General features: G+C 42.6%; 9 non-coding genes and 2 pseudogenes across 9 annotated transcripts; all 11 read left to right on the top strand.

Annotated features, from left to right (window-relative positions):
- The first annotated feature begins 2,343 nt into the window (after positions 1-2,343).
- Positions 2,344-2,544, top strand: LOC138654269 (U2 spliceosomal RNA; annotated as a pseudogene).
- A 6,134-nt stretch (positions 2,545-8,678) lies between these two features.
- LOC138654306 (U2 spliceosomal RNA) lies at positions 8,679-8,910 on the top strand (annotated as a pseudogene).
- Positions 8,911-11,183: 2,273 nt separating this feature from the next.
- Positions 11,184-11,369, top strand: LOC138654302 (U2 spliceosomal RNA). Its single transcript, XR_011316182.1, has one exon. It is a non-coding gene; the product is annotated as a U2 spliceosomal RNA (small nuclear RNA).
- A 2,273-nt stretch (positions 11,370-13,642) lies between these two features.
- On the top strand, positions 13,643-13,828 carry LOC138654301 (U2 spliceosomal RNA). Its single transcript, XR_011316181.1, has one exon. It is a non-coding gene; the product is annotated as a U2 spliceosomal RNA (small nuclear RNA).
- A 957-nt stretch (positions 13,829-14,785) lies between these two features.
- Positions 14,786-14,978, top strand: LOC138654353 (U2 spliceosomal RNA). The gene has a single exon (XR_011316228.1). It is a non-coding gene; the product is annotated as a U2 spliceosomal RNA (small nuclear RNA).
- A 981-nt stretch (positions 14,979-15,959) lies between these two features.
- Positions 15,960-16,152, top strand: LOC138654352 (U2 spliceosomal RNA). Its single transcript, XR_011316227.1, has one exon. It is a non-coding gene; the product is annotated as a U2 spliceosomal RNA (small nuclear RNA).
- A 993-nt stretch (positions 16,153-17,145) lies between these two features.
- On the top strand, positions 17,146-17,338 carry LOC138654351 (U2 spliceosomal RNA). The gene has a single exon (XR_011316226.1). It is a non-coding gene; the product is annotated as a U2 spliceosomal RNA (small nuclear RNA).
- Positions 17,339-18,319: 981 nt separating this feature from the next.
- Positions 18,320-18,512, top strand: LOC138654350 (U2 spliceosomal RNA). Its single transcript, XR_011316225.1, has one exon. It is a non-coding gene; the product is annotated as a U2 spliceosomal RNA (small nuclear RNA).
- A 985-nt stretch (positions 18,513-19,497) lies between these two features.
- LOC138654348 (U2 spliceosomal RNA) lies at positions 19,498-19,690 on the top strand. The gene has a single exon (XR_011316223.1). It is a non-coding gene; the product is annotated as a U2 spliceosomal RNA (small nuclear RNA).
- A 973-nt stretch (positions 19,691-20,663) lies between these two features.
- LOC138654347 (U2 spliceosomal RNA) lies at positions 20,664-20,856 on the top strand. The gene has a single exon (XR_011316222.1). It is a non-coding gene; the product is annotated as a U2 spliceosomal RNA (small nuclear RNA).
- A 981-nt stretch (positions 20,857-21,837) lies between these two features.
- Positions 21,838-22,030, top strand: LOC138654346 (U2 spliceosomal RNA). Its single transcript, XR_011316221.1, has one exon. It is a non-coding gene; the product is annotated as a U2 spliceosomal RNA (small nuclear RNA).
- Positions 22,031-22,648: the final 618 nt, after the last annotated feature.

The following is a 22,648-nucleotide window of genomic DNA, read 5'->3' as shown; positions in this document are numbered from 1 at the left end:
AAAAGTGATGGAGAAAAAGGAGACGATCACCTGTCTTGATGGAGAAACAACTGTGGAAGGTATGAAGAAGGTGGCTTTTAATTTTTATAGAGACCTTTTTAGTAAAAAAAGTGTAAATAATGTTTTTTTACAAGATGCTCTTAATATCCTGGATTTTAAGTTAAGTTCTGTAGACCAGGGGTTTTTAATAGAAGATCTTAGCATGGAAGAACTTTTTAGTGTTTTTAAAAGTTTTTCAAAAGGGAAAGCCCCAGGAGCAGATGGTCTACCTGTTGAATTTTATTTGACTTTTTGGGATGTTTTAAAGGAGGATCTTTTAGCACTTTTTAAAGAGGTTTTTATGTGTTCAGAGCTGCCTAAGTCATGGAGGAGGGGGATAGTGTCCTTAATTTATAAGAAAAAGGGCGCTCGTGATGACCTCAGGAATTGGAGGCCTATCACCCTCCTCAACATGGACTATAAAGTTTTAGCTAAAATTATTGCTTGTCGTTTTAAAACTGTGATTAATAAATTGATACAACCCGAACAAGTATGTGGAGTACCAGGGAGGAATATTGCTGAGATTTTAAATGTTATTAGAGATGCAATATGGTACTCTAGGGATAGAAGTCAGAGCCTGGCCCTGTTGGCGCTGGACTTTGAAAAGGCGTTTGACAGGGTCTCGCATGAGTATCTTTTTAAAGTTTTAAAACAAATGGCGATCCCCGACATGTTTTTATCTCGTATTATGATTTTATATAATAATGTGTTTTCTCAAATTTCTGTCAATGGTTTTTTAACAGATTTTATCCCGTTGGAATCCGGAGTGAAGCAGGGGTGTCCATTATCCCCAATTCTTTTTATTTGTGCTATGGAACCCCTGCTGTGTATGATCCGGAGAGATAAAGTGGTCCGAGGGGTTCCTATTCCGGGTGGAGGAGGGGCCCAAGTCAAAGTATTTGCCTACATGGATGATGTTACTGCCATCTGTACAGATCCTGCTTCACTCCGGAGAGTGGTAATGTGCACCAATTTTTTTAGTCAGGCTTCAGGTTTTAAAATGAATTTTAATAAAACTGAATGTTTGATTTTGGGTTCCTGGGATACAAATGACCTACCAGCAGTAAAATTGAGGCACGACGAGGTAAAAATTTTGGGTATAGTATTTGATGCTAAAAATGATGGACACGTGAGCTGGGAGGAGGTACAGCATAAAATGGTGAAAAAGCTCTCCTTCTGGAATTTGAGATGCTTGTCGATTGAAGGGAAAATTTTAATTATTAAATCTGTTTTATTGCCTATGATGCTTTATGTTGCCATGGTATATCCTCCTTCTGAGTTGATACTAAAAAAACTAACTCGATGTATTTTTATGTTCATTTGGGGATCAAAAATGGAAAAGCTGAGGCGAACGGAAATGTACAAGAAACAACAAAATGGAGGAAAAGATGTCCCTGACTTGCATTTGTATTTATATGTAAATTTCTTTTGTTTTTGTTTTAAAGTTTTTAACACTAATTCTACTTTTAGTCTGTTTTTAAAATATACTTGCGGTTTTATCTTTAAAAAATGGTTCAGGCCATGTTTATCAGCACCCATTTTATTATGCCCGCCCAAGCATTTTATTGTTTTAGAAAAGGTGATAAGGACTCATAAATTAAAGGACTTGGATGCCGATCTCCTTCTGGACAGAAAAAAATTGATGGTTCATCTGAGAAGAGAAGAAGGAGTGTCCCCTGTGAGCAACTTCTCCTGGAGTAGATCCAAGCGTGTGTGGAGGAACGTTTTTGGGAAATTCTTGGCCAACATTCACAAAGACATCGCATGGATGGCTGCCCACCAGTGCCTCCCAACCAGAGACTTCCAGCACAGGAGAGGCCTGGTGGCGCGGGCAAAGTGCCCAAGAGACTCTTGCCGAGAAGATGAGACTGTTTTGCACCTTTTCTGGAACTGCTGTTTTGCACAAGAACTTTGGGGGAGATTGGGGATACTTTTAAAATGGGTTTGTGGTCTTAAAGATTTTAGCTATGAGTATGTTTTATATGGACTTTTTAATTGCCCCACTACACACCAGTTCAAAGTATGCTGGTGTATAATAAACTGTGCCAAAAATGCAATCTGGAAAGCGAGAAACATTTTACTTTTTAACCGTGATTTTATCTCTGTAAATGATTGTATTAAATTGGCTTTTAGTGAAATGTTTATTTATTTCTTAAAGGATGTTAAAGATGTGGGGAAGAAGGAAGCGAATCGTAGATGGTGTTTTTATATGTGGAATACTGTTTTATATTAAGTTGTTTCATGTTGTTGTATTTTATTATTGTAATTGTTTATGTTTCTTTTTGCACAAAAGGTTTCATTTTTCTTGTTGTTCTATGTCTTATGACTAAATAAAATTTTGTTGAAACCTTATCTGTTCTTATCAGTTTAATATCTGATACGTCCCCCATGTGGGGACCATATATTAAATGGCTTTTTGGAACAGGGAGCTGGAAATGGAGCTTGCTCTGTCCACTCCATGCATTGACCCGCTATTGCAGTCTCTCCGGGAACAGTGCACTCCTTCTCTGATCCGGTTTCTAAAAACAGATTGAATGGAAATTAGTCAGCACAGCAAGTTGTCTTGGAACCCTAGATGGGAATTTATTTCAGGGTTGTTAAGGAAGCACATTTCACATGCCGCTGGCTGCCAAATGTAGCATGCTGCTCGATTTCACTTGCCTAATTGCAACATTTTGTGTGCCTTGCTTTCACCTCTGTATGTATGTATGTATGTATGTATGTATGTATGTATGTATGTATGTCAAGCATTGCATTGCATTCAATAGGCAATCAATCAATCAATCAGGCAATCAATTTTCAGTCTTTCCTGGTTGCTGCCACAGGTGTGTTAAGATGTAGGCCTGAATTAGGCCTTTCTTACAGTGTAGCAAATATACTGTGCCATCTACAGAATTAGGCCCCTGCCTGCTGTCAGCACTTGGTATTTAAATTGAAGCATCCAATGAGTAGTTCTGCCATACATACCACATTTGTGACCACCGATCATGAATTCTTTTGGAAGACATTGTTTACCTCTTGTGGACCACCGACTTTGAAATGCGGTGTATGATAGGTATTTGAAAAAAAGGAAAACTGGTGTCTGTGCTGATCTCGAATCTGCTAGTCTTGTGTCTTGTAGATACACCTGTGTGAGGAGTATTCTAATGCTTTTGACCAACCAGGTGCGCTGCCTGCAGTCGATAGAATCTTAGCACGGAACCTTCACCTGCAGTCACAATGGGGATGGTGGGTGTGTCAAAGTGGGCAGAGTTATGCAGATTCAAAACGCGTTGGGCGCAGCTTCAACGAGCACACACAGACACACACAGCCAAACAACCGACCAAAACCCAAGCACACCCGAACTGTCATTGAGAATGCATCCAGAGTTCCTGAAAATGTCTTCCTTGCGGCAATCTTTGGCTCGGTCTCCACAATGGGTGTCGGTTGTAGGCCTGGGTGCGTCTGAAATGGCCAACCATTTCAGGCCATCGCTTCTCGGCCTTTTGGCTAAGATCAGGGTTTATTGCCCTGGTCTTGGCTGAGAGGTGCTTGGGGTACCCGGCTCCTTGGCCTGGGGGGATCGTCTCACCTCTGGTGGGACTTCACCCCCCTGCTGCTATTGGGGAGTCGGCTTAGTCCCCTTGCATCCGGTTGTGATCCCCCGGCTATAGGCCGTGTCCGAGTGACGTCCCTCGTGGGAAGTTTTCTTCTTTCTGCTGTGGTAGAATATACCGACAGTCCATCGCTATGAATTTTGTCAAGAACACCATCCGGTTGACCGTGGACCCGAGCAATGGAGCCAAGAACAACGTGGTATTCATCATCCGGGATCTCATCGAGGAAAAGGCTGGAGCAAAGCGTACGGAGATCTTCAGTTGCAACGAATTTCCTCGTCAAGGTAATTACGACGTGACTTTTGTGGACCAAAACGTTTGCCTGAATGTGTTTGAGTGGCTACGGGCTAATGCTGAGGATCCTCTTCTGGAAGGAGTTGGCTGGATACCACTGTTTGGGTTACAAGAAAAAGAGGTAACTGTGACTGTGTATAACCCCTTCACGGACCCGGCTTTGTTGCAGAGCTTTCTCTCGCAATATTGTGAGTATGTAAAGTTAGGAGAACGGCAGGTGAATATCTTGGGCATCTTCAACTGTAAATATACGTTTCGTGTTAAATTGAAGAGGGACCCTGATAGTGTGGGTGGTTTCAGGCACCCTCCTGCAAATTTCTCTGTGGCAGGTCACAGAGGCTTTTTGACGTACCCAGGACAGCCTCGTTTCTGTAGAAAATGTTTTTGTTTCGGACATGTACAGACAGAGTGTACTAAAGGACAGTGTTGCCGAAATTGCAGGAAAGAGGGGCATGCTGCTAACCAATGTCCTTCGCCTAAAACCTGTGATGTCTGTGGGAGTAGTACACATATGTATAAAGACTGTCCCAATAGTGCACCTAGGCGGTCCGACAAAGAGCAAATGGAGGAAGAGTTGGCCAGGAGGGAAAGGGCAAGAATTGTAAAAGAAGTTGCAAGGATTGAGAGGGAGGAGGAAGAGAGAAGGAGGCGGAGTGCGAGTAGAGCCATACCCCCTCCAGATTCAGAGAGTGTGAGTCTGAGGCCATGTTCTAGGGCAGAGAAAGAGGAGAAAAAGGAGGAAAAGAAGAAGAAAAAGAAGGAAAAAGAGTGGAGGAGGGAAGAGAAGGAGTTTTGGAGGGCAGCTGCAGAGGTGGAGGCGCATCTTCCTGAAATGGAAGTGCAGGGGCAGTTGCCTGAAATAATGACCTTTAGTGAGGCAATGGACGCCGCGGAGAGCGATGCGCAAATTTCGGAGGTGGATAGCCCTGAGCATTTGTCTAATCCCGAACATATTGAGGAGTTTGAGTCAGATGACGATAGAGCTGCAAAAAAGAGTCGGCGGGAGGATGATGGAGATGATGAGGAGGTGGAGAGTAGTACTCCTCAGAGAAAGATTGGCCCTGCAAGAAGGAGGACTGAAGGTGGTGAGATCAGTGGGTCAGACACTTGTTGTTCAATTCAGATGGTGGAGGAGGATAGTGGTGATGCTGGATAGTGTTGCCATATACTGCACTAAATGTGTTGTTTTTTTCTCTTGTGAGCTTTGGCTTAGGCCAAAGGCTTTTATTTTCTGTGTAGTTAGTTGAAGTGTGGATTTTGTAAATATGGGGTTTACCATAATTTCACAAAATGTTAGAGTCTTTAAAAGTAAAGTTAGGAGAGCTGCAATTTTTGAGTTTTTAGCTATGCAAAATGCATCTATTTTTTGTTTACAAGAGTGTGGGGTAGTGGATGGTGTGAAAGGGGATGAATGGTCTTATGGTGCGTCTGTGTGGTCAGGGAGTGCATGTAATAAGAATGATGGGGTGGGAATATTGGTTAAAGGGAGAGAGGTGGTTTTGAATGATTATCTGGTGATTGAGGTAGGGAGGTGTATTTTGGCTAATTTTGAGTATAGGAATGTAAAGTTTTGTGTTATTAATATTTATGCGCCGGTTGATAAGAATGAGCGTAAAGCTTTATTTGAAAAAGTTAAGCTTTTTGTTCCAGGGAGGATGCCTGTAGTGGTTGTGGGGGATATGAATTGTGATGTGGGGAAAGTGAATGTGGATGTGTCAGGGAAGGCTTTGTTGGAGTTAGTGAGTGATTTTGATCTGGGTGATATGCAGCGTGTGTGTAGTGTGAGTCCTGTGTTGAATACTTTTTTTTCTGAGAGTGGAAGGGTGCAATCTAGGTTGGATTATTGCTTTATTTCAAAAAATATAACTGCTGTTGATTATAAGCAAGAAAATGTTTTGTTTTCTGATCATGTGTGTATGAAGTGTGAGGTGGATATAAAGGTTGGTGGAGTGTTTGGGAAAGGGTTGTGGAAGTTAAATGTGAAGTTGTTAGAGAGTGAAGATGTGAGAAAGGAGTATGCAAGACGGTATGAAGGGTGGTGTAAGCGTAAAAATGGTTTTGGGAATGTTTGTGTTTGGTGGGATTGGGTGAAGAGACAAACAAAAATATTCTTTAAAAGTTTAGGGTATAAGTGTGCAGCTATTAAAAGAGAGAATTTTGTTAAATTGAATGCACGTTTGAGTGTATTGTATAAGTTGAGGGAAGGAGGAATGGAAGTGGAAGAAGAGATATTACAGGTGAAAAAGGAAATTAATGACTTTTTGTTAGAGAAAGGGAGGAGTATAGTTTTTAGAGCAAAAATTGACAAAATGGAACATGATGAGAAATGTTCACGTTTTTTCTTTAAAAAGGTGTTTGGGAAGAAACAGAGTATGAGTGTGCTGAATGGGGAGGATGGAAGAGAAGTGAGTGGTGAGGATATGTGTGAAGAGGTGGCTAAGTTCTATGAGGAGTTGTATGCAGTGAAGTGGAGGGATGAGGGTTTGGAGAGTGATGTGTTAAATATGTTAGAAAGTAAGTTGTCTGAGACGGAAAGGGAGAGTGTGATGTGTGAGGTGACTAGTGATGAGGTGTGGAAGGTGATGAATAGTATGGCGCTAAATAAGACGCCAGGGGAGGATGGTCTCCCAGTAGAGTTTTATCGAGTGATGTGGGATGTGATTGGTAATGACTTTGTGGAGGTGTGTAAGTATATGTGGTTAAATATGGAGGTGGCTGAGAGTATGCGTGCGGGAATGGTTGTGTTGATACCTAAAAAGGGGGATTTGAAGAGTTTGAGGAATTGGAGGCCGATAACGTTATTAAACTGTGATTATAAAATCTATGCAAAATTAATGGCGAATAGGATGCGTGATGTGATAGAGAGTGTGATTGGGGATGAACAGTGTTGTGCGGTACCTGGGAGGCGTATACATGATTGTGTGTGTATGCTAAGAGATTGTCTATGGGACTGTATGGGGCGAAAGAAGAGTGCGTTTTTGTTGAGTTTAGATTTTGAGAAGGCGTATGATAGATTATCGCATGGGTTTTTGTTTAGTGTGTTGCTAAGAATGGGTTTTCCAGCTGATTTTGTTGGGAGAGTGAGGAGTTTATATAAGGATATTTACAGTTGTGTTTTGATGAATGGTTATGTGGGAAGGAGAGTGAATGTCTTTTCAGGGGTTCGTCAAGGGTGTCCTTTGTCTCCTGTGGCCTTTATTTGTGCAATTGAGCCTTTGTTGTGTATGCTGAGGAAAGATAAGGTGGTTAGGGGCGTGCAAGTGCCAGGAGGAGGGGGTAGAGAGTGGAAAGTTAGTGGTTATATGGATGATGTGTGTGTATTGTGCGATTCAGAATGTTCGGTGAGGCGGGTGAAGTTATTAGTGTCCTTTTTTTGTGGTGCGTCTGCATTTAAGGTTAATTGGGAAAAGAGTGAGTGTAAGGTATTTGGAAATGGTGTTTTAAGTAGGGATGTTGGAGTGAATGTGGTTAATGGGCCTATTAAAATATTGGGTGTGAAGTTTTCAGAGAAGTTGGATGGGAAGGAAAGTTGGAATGATGCGAAAGAGAAGGTTGAGCGGAAGCTGTGTTTTTGGAGGTTGAGAAACCTTACGTTTTTTGGAAAGATCTTAGTTATAAAGAGTGTGGTGTTGCCGATTTTTTTGTATGTAGCAGTAGTGTTTCCACCAGGGTATATGTGTGTGAGGAGTTTGAATAGGATTCTGTTTGTGTTTTTATGGAATTCAAAGATGGAGAGGGCTAGGAGAGAAATTTTGGTGAAGAGATTGGAGAAAGGTGGGTTGGGTTTTCCAAATTTGGAAGTTTTTTTTGGTGTGAATATTGTTGTGTATGTGCTGAAAGTGATAAGGGCGGATGGGAAATTTTCATCTATGTGTAGGTATTTATTTGGAGCGTATCTGTTTAAGTTAAAATGGAGAGAAAGGGATTTGAGGTGTCCGGTTGCTTTTGAGGTTCCTGTATGGTATGTGTGGGTTTATAAGTTTTTGGTGAAGTATGAGTTGTGTGATGTGGATGTAAGACTAGTGGAAAAGAAGAAGGCTGTGTATAGAATGATTGAGTGTAGAGAGATAGAGTGTGATATCAATATGGTTAGAGGAGCTGATGTACAAAAGGTGTGGAAGAAAGTACGGATGGATGGTATGACAAACAGACAGAGTGAGATTGTGTGGCAGTCATTGCATGGAGTGTTACCAGTAAGAGAGTTTCAGAGAAATAGGGGTTTAGTGAGGAGTGAGAGGTGTCCGAGAGAAGGTTGTGGTGGGTGTGAAAGTGTAATACATGTGTTCTGGAATTGTCAGTATGCTAGAGATGTGATTGGAAGAATGGGTCCTTTGTGCAAAGAACTGTGTGGTGTGAATTTTTTATCCTTTGAGTTGTTCATGTTTGGTTTAGGGTTGTGTGATGGAGTGAAGGAGAGAGTGTTGTGGTTAATGCTTGCATGTATAAAGGAAGTGTTATGGGATGTGAGAAATGTGCATGTGTTCAAGAGGAAGAATATTGAGGTTAGAAATACCGTGAAGGTGATTTTGGGGAAGATATATGTTTGTTTTTTGTGGGATAAGAAAAGGAAAGGGGAGGTGGATGCGGAAGGAATTTGGAAGGTTAAAAAGTGGAGATATTTTGTTAATACTTCTTGATTTGTTCTTTTGTTATGTAAATATGTATTTTGAAAAAAGAAAGATTTTTCCGATGATGATGGGAACGGCTTTTTGTGTTTCAATTTTGACACAGCTGTTTGGGTATGTTTCTTCGGTTTTGGATTTCTAGACCGTGAAATTCCCCATCTGAGGGAGAAAAAAAAAAAAAAAAAAAAAAAAAAAAAAAAAATCTGTTCTTATCAGTTTAATATCTGATACGTCCCCCATGTGGGGACCATATATTAAATGGCTTTTTGGAACACGGAGCTGGAAATGGAGCTTGCTCAGTCCACTCCACGCATTGACCCGCTATTGCAGTCTCTCCGGGAACAGTGCACTCCTTCTCTGATCCGGTTTCTAAAAACAGATTGAATGGAAATTAATCAGCACAGTAAGTTGTCTTGGAACCCTAGATGGGAATTTATTTCAGGGTTGTTAAGGAAGCACATTTCACATGCCGCTGGCTGCCAAATGTAGCATGCTGCTCGATTTCACTTGCCTAATTGCAACATTTTGTGTGCCTTGCTTTCACCTCTGTATGTATGTATGTATGTATGTATGTATGTATGTATGTATGTATGTATGTATGTATGTCAAGCATTGCATTGCATTCAATAGGCAATCAATCAATCAATCAGGCAATCAATTTTCAGTCTTTCCTGGTTGCTGCCACAGGTGTGTTAAGATGTAGGCCTGAATTAGGCCTTTCTTACAGTGTAGCAAATATACTGTGCCATCTACAGAATTAGGCCCCTGCCTGCTGTCAGCACTTGGTATTTAAATTGAAGCATCCAATGAGTAGTTCTGCCATACATACCACATTTGTGACCACCGATCATGAATTCTTTTGGAAGACATTGTTTACCTCTTGTGGACCACCGACTTTGAAATGCGGTGTATGATAGGTATTTGAAAAAAAGGAAAACTGGTGTCTGTGCTGATCTCGAATCTGCTAGTCTTGTGTCTTGTAGATACACCTGTGTGAGGAGTATTCTAATGCTTTTGACCAACCAGGTGCGCTGCCTGCAGTCGATAGAATCTTAGCACGGAACCTTCACCTGCAGTCACAATGGGGATGGTGGGTGTGTCAAAGTGGGCAGAGTTATGCAGATTCAAAACGCGTTGGGCGCAGCTTCAACGAGCACACACAGACACACACAGCCAAACAACCGACCAAAACCCACCCACACCCGAACTGTCATTGAGAATGCATCCAGAGTTTCTGAAAATGTCTTCCTTGCGGCAATCTTTGGCTCGGTCTCCACAATGGGTGTCGGTTGTAGGCCTGGGTGCGTCTGAAATGGCCAACCATTTCAGGCCATCGCTTCTCGGCCTTTTGGCTAAGATCAAGTGCAGTGGCTTAATGGTTGCTGTACTTGGTCTGGCCTAAGGTGCTCAGGGTACCCGGCTTCTTGGCCTGGGGGGATCGCTGCATTTGACAGTGTGGCTTCACCCCCCTGCTGCTATTGGGAGTCGGATTAGTCCCTGGGCAACGAGAGGCGATCACCCTTGCCACTACATCTGTAGTGGGCAACTGTTCCAACACATAGCTGTTGGGGCAACATTGGAGATATGGAGTTTTGGAGGAAGAGGAGCTGCTTGCGGTTCTTTCGAAAGCCAGGCATGGAGGACGTTTTGTTGGATGAAAAGCGGATTATGGATTTTTTTGTGGATTTTGGAGCAATCTGGAAAGAAGATATTTTGTGTATGCAAGAAGCAAGATACAGAAGGAGCTTTGACGTGACTTTAAAGTCAGAAGGTAAATGTTTGGATTTCTTTAAGTGGTGGAATGGAGAAAACTTTGGAGATATTGGTCTGATGGTATCATGTATGGGAAAACCAAGAAGTGTTGTATGTATGGATGACCCTTTTGTAGACACTGAAGAGGTGTTGAGTTATTTGAAGACAAATTATGTGGAGGCAAAGTTTGAGAAAATTTTTTTGAATACTATTGGTGTATGGAATGGGAAAAGACGTTTTTTGGTATGGACAAAGGAAGATGAAGAGTTGTTGGTAGGAAAAATTATGATAAACGGGAAGTTTGGGTTTTGTTATGTGGAAAGAGAGAAAACTTTTCCAGTGAATTTTGAACATTTGGAAAGAGTTTTTGAAGAAATGAAGAGAAGGGAATGTATGGAGGAGCTTAAGGAGAGATTTATAATGGATAAAGATGAAGACAAAGTTAGAAAGGTTGAAAGTGCGGAGAAAAGAGTTAATAAAAAATGGAAACGGAAGATAATTCAAAAGGAGAAAAGGGAGACTGTGTGTAAAGAGAAGGAAAAGACATTGGGAAAAATAGAGTTTCAGGGAGAGGAAGTTTTTTTTGAGTATTGGGAGGAGGGAGTTCAAAAAGAAAAAAAAGAGACTGGGAGTAAAGAGAAGGGGAAGGAAAAAGGGAAAAAATGGTGATTCAGGAAGATATAATATTGGACTATAGAGAGATTTTGTTACATAAGGAGTACAAATAGGATAGTTTGTTTTTGTTTATAAAGATACTCTATAGGAATATTGGGTTTTGTATTATGTATATGATGTGATTTGTATTTTATTTTTAACAGAAGTGGTTTCAAAATGATGATGTCGAACTCATGTTTAAGTCGTTTAATACGATTAATTTTATTTTTGAGCTTTGATACTGATGAAACCGTATCTGTTCTTATCAGTTTAATATCTGATACGTCCCCCATGTGGGGACCATATATTAAATGGCTTTTTGGAACAGGGAGCTGGAAATGGAGCTTGCTCAGTCCACTCCACGCATTGACCCGCTATTGCAGTCTCTCCGGGAACAGTGCACTCCTTCTCTGATCCGGTTTCTAAAAACAGATTGAATGGAAATTAGTCAGCACAGCAAGTTGTCTTGGAACCCTAGATGGGAATTTATTTCAGGGTTGTTAAGGAAGCACATTTCACATGCCGCTGGCTGCCAAATGTAGCATGCTGCTCGATTTCACTTGCCTAATTGCAACATTTTGTGTGCCTTGCTTTCACCTCTGTATGTATGTATGTATGTATGTATGTATGTATGTATGTATGTATGTATGTATGTATGTCAAGCATTGCATTGCATTCAATAGGCAATCAATCAATCAATCAGGCAATCAATTTTCAGTCTTTCCTGGTTGCTGCCACAGGTGTGTTAAGATGTAGGCCTGAATTAGGCCTTTCTTACAGTGTAGCAAATATACTGTGCCATCTACAGAATTAGGCCCCTGCCTGCTGTCAGCACTTGGTATTTAAATTGAAGCATCCAATGAGTAGTTCTGCCATACATACCACATTTGTGACCACCGATCATGAATTCTTTTGGAAGACATTGTTTACCTCTTGTGGACCACCGACTTTGAAATGCGGTGTATGATAGGTATTTGAAAAAAAGGAAAACTGGTGTCTGTGCTGATCTCGAATCTGCTAGTCTTGTGTCTTGTAGATACACCTGTGTGAGGAGTATTCTAATGCTTTTGACCAACCAGGTGCGCTGCCTGCAGTCGATAGAATCTTAGCACGGAACCTTCACCTGCAGTCACAATGGGGATGGTGGGTGTGTCAAAGTGGGCAGAGTTATGCAGATTCAAAACGCGTTGGGCGCAGCTTCAACGAGCACACACAGACACACACAGCCAAACAACCGACCAAAACCCACCCACACCCGAACTGTCATTGAGAATGCATCCAGAGTTTCTGAAAATGTCTTCCTTGCGGCAATCTTTGGCTCGGTCTCCACAATGGGTGTCGGTTGTAGGCCTGGGTGCGTCTGAAATGGCCAACCATTTCAGGCCATCGCTTCTCGGCCTTTTGGCTAAGATCAAGTGCAGTGGCTTAATGGTTGCTGTACTTGGTCTGGCCTAAGGTGCTCAGGGTACCCGGCTTCTTGGCCTGGGGGGATCGCTGCATTTGACAGTGTGGCTTCACCCCCCTGCTGCTATTGGGAGTCGGATTAGTCCCTGGGCAACGAGAGGCGATCACCCTTGCCACTACATCTGTAGTGGGCAACTGTTCCAACACATAGCTGTTGGGGCAACATTGGAGATATGGAGTTTTGGAGGAAGAGGAGCTGCTTGCGGTTCTTTCGAAAGCCAGGCATGGAGGACGTTTTGTTGGATGAAAAGCGGATTATGGATTTTTTTGTGGATTTTGGAGCAATCTGGAAAGAAGATATTTTGTGTATGCAAGAAGCAAGATACAGAAGGAGCTTTGACGTGACTTTAAAGTCAGAAGGTAAATGTTTGGATTTCTTTAAGTGGTGGAATGGAGAAAACTTTGGAGATATTGGTCTGATGGTATCATGTATGGGAAAACCAAGAAGTGTTGTATGTATGGATGACCCTTTTGTAGACACTGAAGAGGTGTTGAGTTATTTGAAGACAAATTATGTGGAGGCAAAGTTTGAGAAAATTTTTTTGAATACTATTGGTGTATGGAATGGGAAAAGACGTTTTTTGGTATGGACAAAGGAAGATGAAGAGTTGTTGGTAGGAAAAATTATGATAAACGGGAAGTTTGGGTTTTGTTATGTGGAAAGAGAGAAAACTTTTCCAGTGAATTTTGAACATTTGGAAAGAGTTTTTGAAGAAATGAAGAGAAGGGAATGTATGGAGGAGCTTAAGGAGAGATTTATAATGGATAAAGATGAAGACAAAGTTAGAAAGGTTGAAAGTGCGGAGAAAAGAGTTAATAAAAAATGGAAACGGAAGATAATTCAAAAGGAGAAAAGGGAGACTGTGTGTAAAGAGAAGGAAAAGACATTGGGAAAAATAGAGTTTCAGGGAGAGGAAGTTTTTTTTGAGTATTGGGAGGAGGGAGTTCAAAAAGAAAAAAAAGAGACTGGGAGTAAAGAGAAGGGGAAGGAAAAAGGGAAAAAATGGTGATTCAGGAAGATATAATATTGGACTATAGAGAGATTTTGTTACATAAGGAGTACAAATAGGATAGTTTGTTTTTGTTTATAAAGATACTCTATAGGAATATTGGGTTTTGTATTATGTATATGATGTGATTTGTATTTTATTTTTAACAGAAGTGGTTTCAAAATGATGATGTCGAACTCATGTTTAAGTCGTTTAATACGATTAATTTTATTTTTGAGCTTTGATACTGATGAAACCGTATCTGTTCTTATCAGTTTAATATCTGATACGTCCCCCATGTGGGGACCATATATTAAATGGCTTTTTGGAACAGGGAGCTGGAAATGGAGCTTGCTCAGTCCACTCCACGCATTGACCCGCTATTGCAGTCTCTCCGGGAACAGTGCACTCCTTCTCTGATCCGGTTTCTAAAAACAGATTGAATGGAAATTAGTCAGCACAGCAAGTTGTCTTGGAACCCTAGATGGGAATTTATTTCAGGGTTGTTAAGGAAGCACATTTCACATGCCGCTGGCTGCCAAATGTAGCATGCTGCTCGATTTCACTTGCCTAATTGCAACATTTTGTGTGCCTTGCTTTCACCTCTGTATGTATGTATGTATGTATGTATGTATGTATGTATGTCAAGCATTGCATTGCATTCAATAGGCAATCAATCAATCAATCAGGCAATCAATTTTCAGTCTTTCCTGGTTGCTGCCACAGGTGTGTTAAGATGTAGGCCTGAATTAGGCCTTTCTTACAGTGTAGCAAATATACTGTGCCATCTACAGAATTAGGCCCCTGCCTGCTGTCAGCACTTGGTATTTAAATTGAAGCATCCAATGAGTAGTTCTGCCATACATACCACATTTGTGACCACCGATCATGAATTCTTTTGGAAGACATTGTTTACCTCTTGTGGACCACCGACTTTGAAATGCGGTGTATGATAGGTATTTGAAAAAAAGGAAAACTGGTGTCTGTGCTGATCTCGAATCTGCTAGTCTTGTGTCTTGTAGATACACCTGTGTGAGGAGTATTCTAATGCTTTTGACCAACCAGGTGCGCTGCCTGCAGTCGATAGAATCTTAGCACGGAACCTTCACCTGCAGTCACAATGGGGATGGTGGGTGTGTCAAAGTGGGCAGAGTTATGCAGATTCAAAACGCGTTGGGCGCAGCTTCAACGAGCACACACAGACACACACAGCCAAACAACCGACCAAAACCCAAGCACACCCGAACTGTCATTGAGAATGCATCCAGAGTTTCTGAAAATGTCTTCCTTGCGGCAATCTTTGGCTCGGTCTCCACAATGGGTGTCGGTTGTAGGCCTGGGTGCGTCTGAAATGGCCAACCATTTCAGGCCATCGCTTCTCGGCCTCCTATGGCTAAGATCAAGTGTAGTATCTGTTCTTATCAGTTTAATATCTGATACGTCCCCCATGTGGGGACCATATATTAAATGGCTTTTTGGAACAGGGAGCTGGAAATGGAGCTTGCTCAGTCCACTCCACGCATTGACCCGCTATTGCAGTCTCTCCGGGAACAGTGCACTCCTTCTCTGATCCGGTTTCTAAAAACAGATTGAATGGAAATTAGTCAGCACAGCAAGTTGTCTTGGAACCCTAGATGGGAATTTATTTCAGGGTTGTTAAGGAAGCACATTTCACATGCCGCTGGCTGCCAAATGTAGCATGCTGCTCGATTTCACTTGCCTAATTGCAACATTTTGTGTGCCTTGCTTTCACCTCTGTATGTATGTATGTATGTATGTATGTATGTATGTATGTATGTATGTATGTATGTATGTATGTCAAGCATTGCATTGCATTCAATAGGCAATCAATCAATCAATCAGGCAATCAATTTTCAGTCTTTCCTGGTTGCTGCCACAGGTGTGTTAAGATGTAGGCCTGAATTAGGCCTTTCTTACAGTGTAGCAAATATACTGTGCCATCTACAGAATTAGGCCCCTGCCTGCTGTCAGCACTTGGTATTTAAATTGAAGCATCCAATGAGTAGTTCTGCCATACATACCACATTTGTGACCACCGATCATGAATTCTTTTGGAAGACATTGTTTACCTCTTGTGGACCACCGACTTTGAAATGCGGTGTATGATAGGTATTTGAAAAAAAGGAAAACTGGTGTCTGTGCTGATCTCGAATCTGCTAGTCTTGTGTCTTGTAGATACACCTGTGTGAGGAGTATTCTAATGCTTTTGACCAACCAGGTGCGCTGCCTGCAGTCGATAGAATCTTAGCACGGAACCTTCACCTGCAGTCACAATGGGGATGGTGGGTGTGTCAAAGTGGGCAGAGTTATGCAGATTCAAAACGCGTTGGGCGCAGCTTCAACGAGCACACACAGACACACACAGCCAAACAACCGACCAAAACCCAAGCACACCCGAACTGTCATTGAGAATGCATCCAGAGTTTCTGAAAATGTCTTCCTTGCGGCAATCTTTGGCTCGGTCTCCACAATGGGTGTCGGTTGTAGGCCTGGGTGCGTCTGAAATGGCCAACCATTTCAGGCCATCGCTTCTCGGCCTCCTATGGCTAAGATCAAGTGTAGTATCTGTTCTTATCAGTTTAATATCTGATACGTCCCCCATGTGGGGACCATATATTAAATGGCTTTTTGGAACAGGGAGCTGGAAATGGAGCTTGCTCAGTCCACTCCACGCATTGACCCGCTATTGCAGTCTCTCCGGGAACAGTGCACTCCTTCTCTGATCCGGTTTCTAAAAACAGATTGAATGGAAATTAGTCAGCACAGCAAGTTGTCTTGGAACCCTAGATGGGAATTTATTTCAGGGTTGTTAAGGAAGCACATTTCACATGCCGCTGGCTGCCAAATGTAGCATGCTGCTCGATTTCACTTGCCTAATTGCAACATTTTGTGTGCCTTGCTTTCACCTCTGTATGTATGTATGTATGTATGTATGTATGTATGTATGTATGTATGTATGTATGTATGTATGTATGTATGTATGTCAAGCATTGCATTGCATTCAATAGGCAATCAATCAATCAATCAGGCAATCAATTTTCAGTCTTTCCTGGTTGCTGCCACAGGTGTGTTAAGATGTAGGCCTGAATTAGGCCTTTCTTACAGTGTAGCAAATATACTGTGCCATCTACAGAATTAGGCCCCTGCCTGCTGTCAGCACTTGGTATTTAAATTGAAGCATCCAATGAGTAGTTCTGCCATACATACCACATTTGTGACCACCGATCATGAATTCTTTTGGAAGACATTGTTTACCTCTTGTGGACCACCGACTTTGAAATGCGGTGTATGATAGGTATTTGAAAAAAAGGAAAACTGGTGTCTGTGCTGATCTCGAATCTGCTAGTCTTGTGTCTTGTAGATACACCTGTGTGAGGAGTATTCTAATGCTTTTGACCAACCAGGTGCGCTGCCTGCAGTCGATAGAATCTTAGCACGGAACCTTCACCTGCAGTCACAATGGGGATGGTGGGTGTGTCAAAGTGGGCAGAGTTATGCAGATTCAAAACGCGTTGGGCGCAGCTTCAACGAGCACACACAGACACACACAGCCAAACAACCGACCAAAACCCAAGCACACCCGAACTGTCATTGAGAATGCATCCAGAGTTTCTGAAAATGTCTTCCTTGCGGCAATCTTTGGCTCGGTCTCCACAATGGGTGTCGGTTGTAGGCCTGGGTGCGTCTGAAATGGCCAACCATTTCAGGCCATCGCTTCTCGGCCTCCTATGGCTAAGATCAAGTGTAGTATCTGTTCTTATCAGTTTAATATCTGATACGTCCCCCATGTGGGGACCATATATTAAATGGCTTTTTGGAACAGGGAGCTGGAAATGGAGCTTGCTCAGTCCACTCCACGCATTGACCCGCTATTGCAGTCTCTCCGGGAACAGTGCACTCCTTCTCTGATCCGGTTTCTAAAAACAGATTGAATGGAAATTAGTCAGCACAGCAAGTTGTCTTGGAACCCTAGATGGGAATTTATTTCAGGGTTGTTAAGGAAGCACATTTCACATGCCGCTGGCTGCCAAATGTAGCATGCTGCTCGATTTCACTTGCCTAATTGCAACATTTTGTGTGCCTTGCTTTCACCTCTGTATGTATGTATGTATGTATGTATGTATGTATGTATGTATGTATGTATGTATGTATGTATGTCAAGCATTGCATTGCATTCAATAGGCAATCAATCAATCAATCAGGCAATCAATTTTCAGTCTTTCCTGGTTGCTGCCACAGGTGTGTTAAGATGTAGGCCTGAATTAGGCCTTTCTTACAGTGTAGCAAATATACTGTGCCATCTACAGAATTAGGCCCCTGCCTGCTGTCAGCACTTGGTATTTAAATTGAAGCATCCAATGAGTAGTTCTGCCATACATACCACATTTGTGACCACCGATCATGAATTCTTTTGGAAGACATTGTTTACCTCTTGTGGACCACCGACTTTGAAATGCGGTGTATGATAGGTATTTGAAAAAAAGGAAAACTGGTGTCTGTGCTGATCTCGAATCTGCTAGTCTTGTGTCTTGTAGATACACCTGTGTGAGGAGTATTCTAATGCTTTTGACCAACCAGGTGCGCTGCCTGCAGTCGATAGAATCTTAGCACGGAACCTTCACCTGCAGTCACAATGGGGATGGTGGGTGTGTCAAAGTGGGCAGAGTTATGCAGATTCAAAACGCGTTGGGCGCAGCTTCAACGAGCACACACAGACACACACAGCCAAACAACCGACCAAAACCCAAGCACACCCGAACTGTCATTGAGAATGCATCCAGAGTTTCTGAAAATGTCTTCCTTGCGGCAATCTTTGGCTCGGTCTCCACAATGGGTGTCGGTTGTAGGCCTGGGTGCGTCTGAAATGGCCAACCATTTCAGGCCATCGCTTCTCGGCCTCCTATGGCTAAGATCAAGTGTAGTATCTGTTCTTATCAGTTTAATATCTGATACGTCCCCCATGTGGGGACCATATATTAAATGGCTTTTTGGAACAGGGAGCTGGAAATGGAGCTTGCTCAGTCCACTCCACGCATTGACCCGCTATTGCAGTCTCTCCGGGAACAGTGCACTCCTTCTCTGATCCGGTTTCTAAAAACAGATTGAATGGAAATTAGTCAGCACAGCAAGTTGTCTTGGAACCCTAGATGGGAATTTATTTCAGGGTTGTTAAGGAAGCACATTTCACATGCCGCTGGCTGCCAAATGTAGCATGCTGCTCGATTTCACTTGCCTAATTGCAACATTTTGTGTGCCTTGCTTTCACCTCTGTATGTATGTATGTATGTATGTATGTATGTATGTATGTATGTATGTATGTATGTATGTATGTATGTCAAGCATTGCATTGCATTCAATAGGCAATCAATCAATCAATCAGGCAATCAATTTTCAGTCTTTCCTGGTTGCTGCCACAGGTGTGTTAAGATGTAGGCCTGAATTAGGCCTTTCTTACAGTGTAGCAAATATACTGTGCCATCTACAGAATTAGGCCCCTGCCTGCTGTCAGCACTTGGTATTTAAATTGAAGCATCCAATGAGTAGTTCTGCCATACATACCACATTTGTGACCACCGATCATGAATTCTTTTGGAAGACATTGTTTACCTCTTGTGGACCACCGACTTTGAAATGCGGTGTATGATAGGTATTTGAAAAAAAGGAAAACTGGTGTCTGTGCTGATCTCGAATCTGCTAGTCTTGTGTCTTGTAGATACACCTGTGTGAGGAGTATTCTAATGCTTTTGACCAACCAGGTGCGCTGCCTGCAGTCGATAGAATCTTAGCACGGAACCTTCACCTGCAGTCACAATGGGGATGGTGGGTGTGTCAAAGTGGGCAGAGTTATGCAGATTCAAAACGCGTTGGGCGCAGCTTCAACGAGCACACACAGACACACACAGCCAAACAACCGACCAAAACCCAAGCACACCCGAACTGTCATTGAGAATGCATCCAGAGTTTCTGAAAATGTCTTCCTTGCGGCAATCTTTGGCTCGGTCTCCACAATGGGTGTCGGTTGTAGGCCTGGGTGCGTCTGAAATGGCCAACCATTTCAGGCCATCGCTTCTCGGCCTCCTATGGCTAAGATCAAGTGTAGTATCTGTTCTTATCAGTTTAATATCTGATACGTCCCCCATGTGGGGACCATATATTAAATGGCTTTTTGGAACAGGGAGCTGGAAATGGAGCTTGCTCAGTCCACTCCACGCATTGACCCGCTATTGCAGTCTCTCCGGGAACAGTGCACTCCTTCTCTGATCCGGTTTCTAAAAACAGATTGAATGGAAATTAGTCAGCACAGCAAGTTGTCTTGGAACCCTAGATGGGAATTTATTTCAGGGTTGTTAAGGAAGCACATTTCACATGCCGCTGGCTGCCAAATGTAGCATGCTGCTCGATTTCACTTGCCTAATTGCAACATTTTGTGTGCCTTGCTTTCACCTCTGTATGTATGTATGTATGTATGTATGTATGTATGTATGTATGTATGTATGTATGTCAAGCATTGCATTGCATTCAATAGGCAATCAATCAATCAATCAGGCAATCAATTTTCAGTCTTTCCTGGTTGCTGCCACAGGTGTGTTAAGATGTAGGCCTGAATTAGGCCTTTCTTACAGTGTAGCAAATATACTGTGCCATCTACAGAATTAGGCCCCTGCCTGCTGTCAGCACTTGGTATTTAAATTGAAGCATCCAATGAGTAGTTCTGCCATACATACCACATTTGTGACCACCGATCATGAATTCTTTTGGAAGACATTGTTTACCTCTTGTGGACCACCGACTTTGAAATGCGGTGTATGATAGGTATTTGAAAAAAAGGAAAACTGGTGTCTGTGCTGATCTCGAATCTGCTAGTCTTGTGTCTTGTAGATACACCTGTGTGAGGAGTATTCTAATGCTTTTGACCAACCAGGTGCGCTGCCTGCAGTCGATAGAATCTTAGCACGGAACCTTCACCTGCAGTCACAATGGGGATGGTGGGTGTGTCAAAGTGGGCAGAGTTATGCAGATTCAAAACGCGTTGGGCGCAGCTTCAACGAGCACACACAGACACACACAGCCAAACAACCGACCAAAACCCAAGCACACCCGAACTGTCATTGAGAATGCATCCAGAGTTTCTGAAAATGTCTTCCTTGCGGCAATCTTTGGCTCGGTCTCCACAATGGGTGTCGGTTGTAGGCCTGGGTGCGTCTGAAATGGCCAACCATTTCAGGCCATCGCTTCTCGGCCTCCTATGGCTAAGATCAAGTGTAGTATCTGTTCTTATCAGTTTAATATCTGATACGTCCCCCATGTGGGGACCATATATTAAATGGCTTTTTGGAACAGGGAGCTGGAAATGGAGCTTGCTCAGTCCACTCCACGCATTGACCCGCTATTGCAGTCTCTCCGGGAACAGTGCACTCCTTCTCTGATCCGGTTTCTAAAAACAGATTGAATGGAAATTAGTCAGCACAGCAAGTTGTCTTGGAACCCTAGATGGGAATTTATTTCAGGGTTGTTAAGGAAGCACATTTCACATGCCGCTGGCTGCCAAATGTAGCATGCTGCTCGATTTCACTTGCCTAATTGCAACATTTTGTGTGCCTTGCTTTCACCTCTGTATGTATGTATGTATGTATGTATGTATGTATGTATGTATGTATGTATGTATGTATGTATGTCAAGCATTGCATTGCATTCAATAGGCAATCAATCAATCAATCAGGCAATCAATTTTCAGTCTTTCCTGGTTGCTGCCACAGGTGTGTTAAGATGTAGGCCTGAATTAGGCCTTTCTTACAGTGTAGCAAATATACTGTGCCATCTACAGAATTAGGCCCCTGCCTGCTGTCAGCACTTGGTATTTAAATTGAAGCATCCAATGAGTAGTTCTGCCATACATACCACATTTGTGACCACCGATCATGAATTCTTTTGGAAGACATTGTTTACCTCTTGTGGACCACCGACTTTGAAATGCGGTGTATGATAGGTATTTGAAAAAAAGGAAAACTGGTGTCTGTGCTGATCTCGAATCTGCTAGTCTTGTGTCTTGTAGATACACCTGTGTGAGGAGTATTCTAATGCTTTTGACCAACCAGGTGCGCTGCCTGCAGTCGATAGAATCTTAGCACGGAACCTTCACCTGCAGTCACAATGGGGATGGTGGGTGTGTCAAAGTGGGCAGAGTTATGCAGATTCAAAACGCGTTGGGCGCAGCTTCAACGAGCACACACAGACACACACAGCCAAACAACCGACCAAAACCCAAGCACACCCGAACTGTCATTGAGAATGCATCCAGAGTTTCTGAAAATGTCTTCCTTGCGGCAATCTTTGGCTCGGTCTCCACAATGGGTGTCGGTTGTAGGCCTGGGTGCGTCTGAAATGGCCAACCATTTCAGGCCATCGCTTCTCGGCCTCCTATGGCTAAGATCAAGTGTAGTATCTGTTCTTATCAGTTTAATATCTGATACGTCCCCCATGTGGGGACCATATATTAAATGGCTTTTTGGAACAGGGAGCTGGAAATGGAGCTTGCTCAGTCCACTCCACGCATTGACCCGCTATTGCAGTCTCTCCGGGAACAGTGCACTCCTTCTCTGATCCGGTTTCTAAAAACAGATTGAATGGAAATTAGTCAGCACAGCAAGTTGTCTTGGAACCCTAGATGGGAATTTATTTCAGGGTTGTTAAGGAAGCACATTTCACATGCCGCTGGCTGCCAAATGTAGCATGCTGCTCGATTTCACTTGCCTAATTGCAACATTTTGTGTGCCTTGCTTTCACCTCTGTATGTATGTATGTATGTATGTATGTATGTATGTATGTATGTATGTATGTATGTATGTATGTCAAGCATTGCATTGCATTCAATAGGCAATCAATCAATCAATCAGGCAATCAATTTTCAGTCTTTCCTGGTTGCTGCCACAGGTGTGTTAAGATGTAGGCCTGAATTAGGCCTTTCTTACAGTGTAGCAAATATACTGTGCCATCTACAGAATTAGGCCCCTGCCTGCTGTCAGCACTTGGTATTTAAATTGAAGCATCCAATGAGTAGTTCTGCCATACATACCACATTTGTGACCACCGATCATGAATTCTTTTGGAAGACATTGTTTACCTCTTGTGGACCACCGACTTTGAAATGCGGTGTATGATAGGTATTTGAAAAAAAGGAAAACTGGTGTCTGTGCTGATCTCGAATCTGCTAGT

Source organism: Ranitomeya imitator, unplaced genomic scaffold (genome assembly GCF_032444005.1).
Source record: "Ranitomeya imitator isolate aRanImi1 unplaced genomic scaffold, aRanImi1.pri SCAFFOLD_257, whole genome shotgun sequence".
Taxonomy (NCBI): Eukaryota; Metazoa; Chordata; class Amphibia; order Anura; family Dendrobatidae; genus Ranitomeya; species Ranitomeya imitator.
Note: the sequence above shows the minus strand (reverse complement) of the source record. Positions and strands in the feature narration are given on the sequence as shown.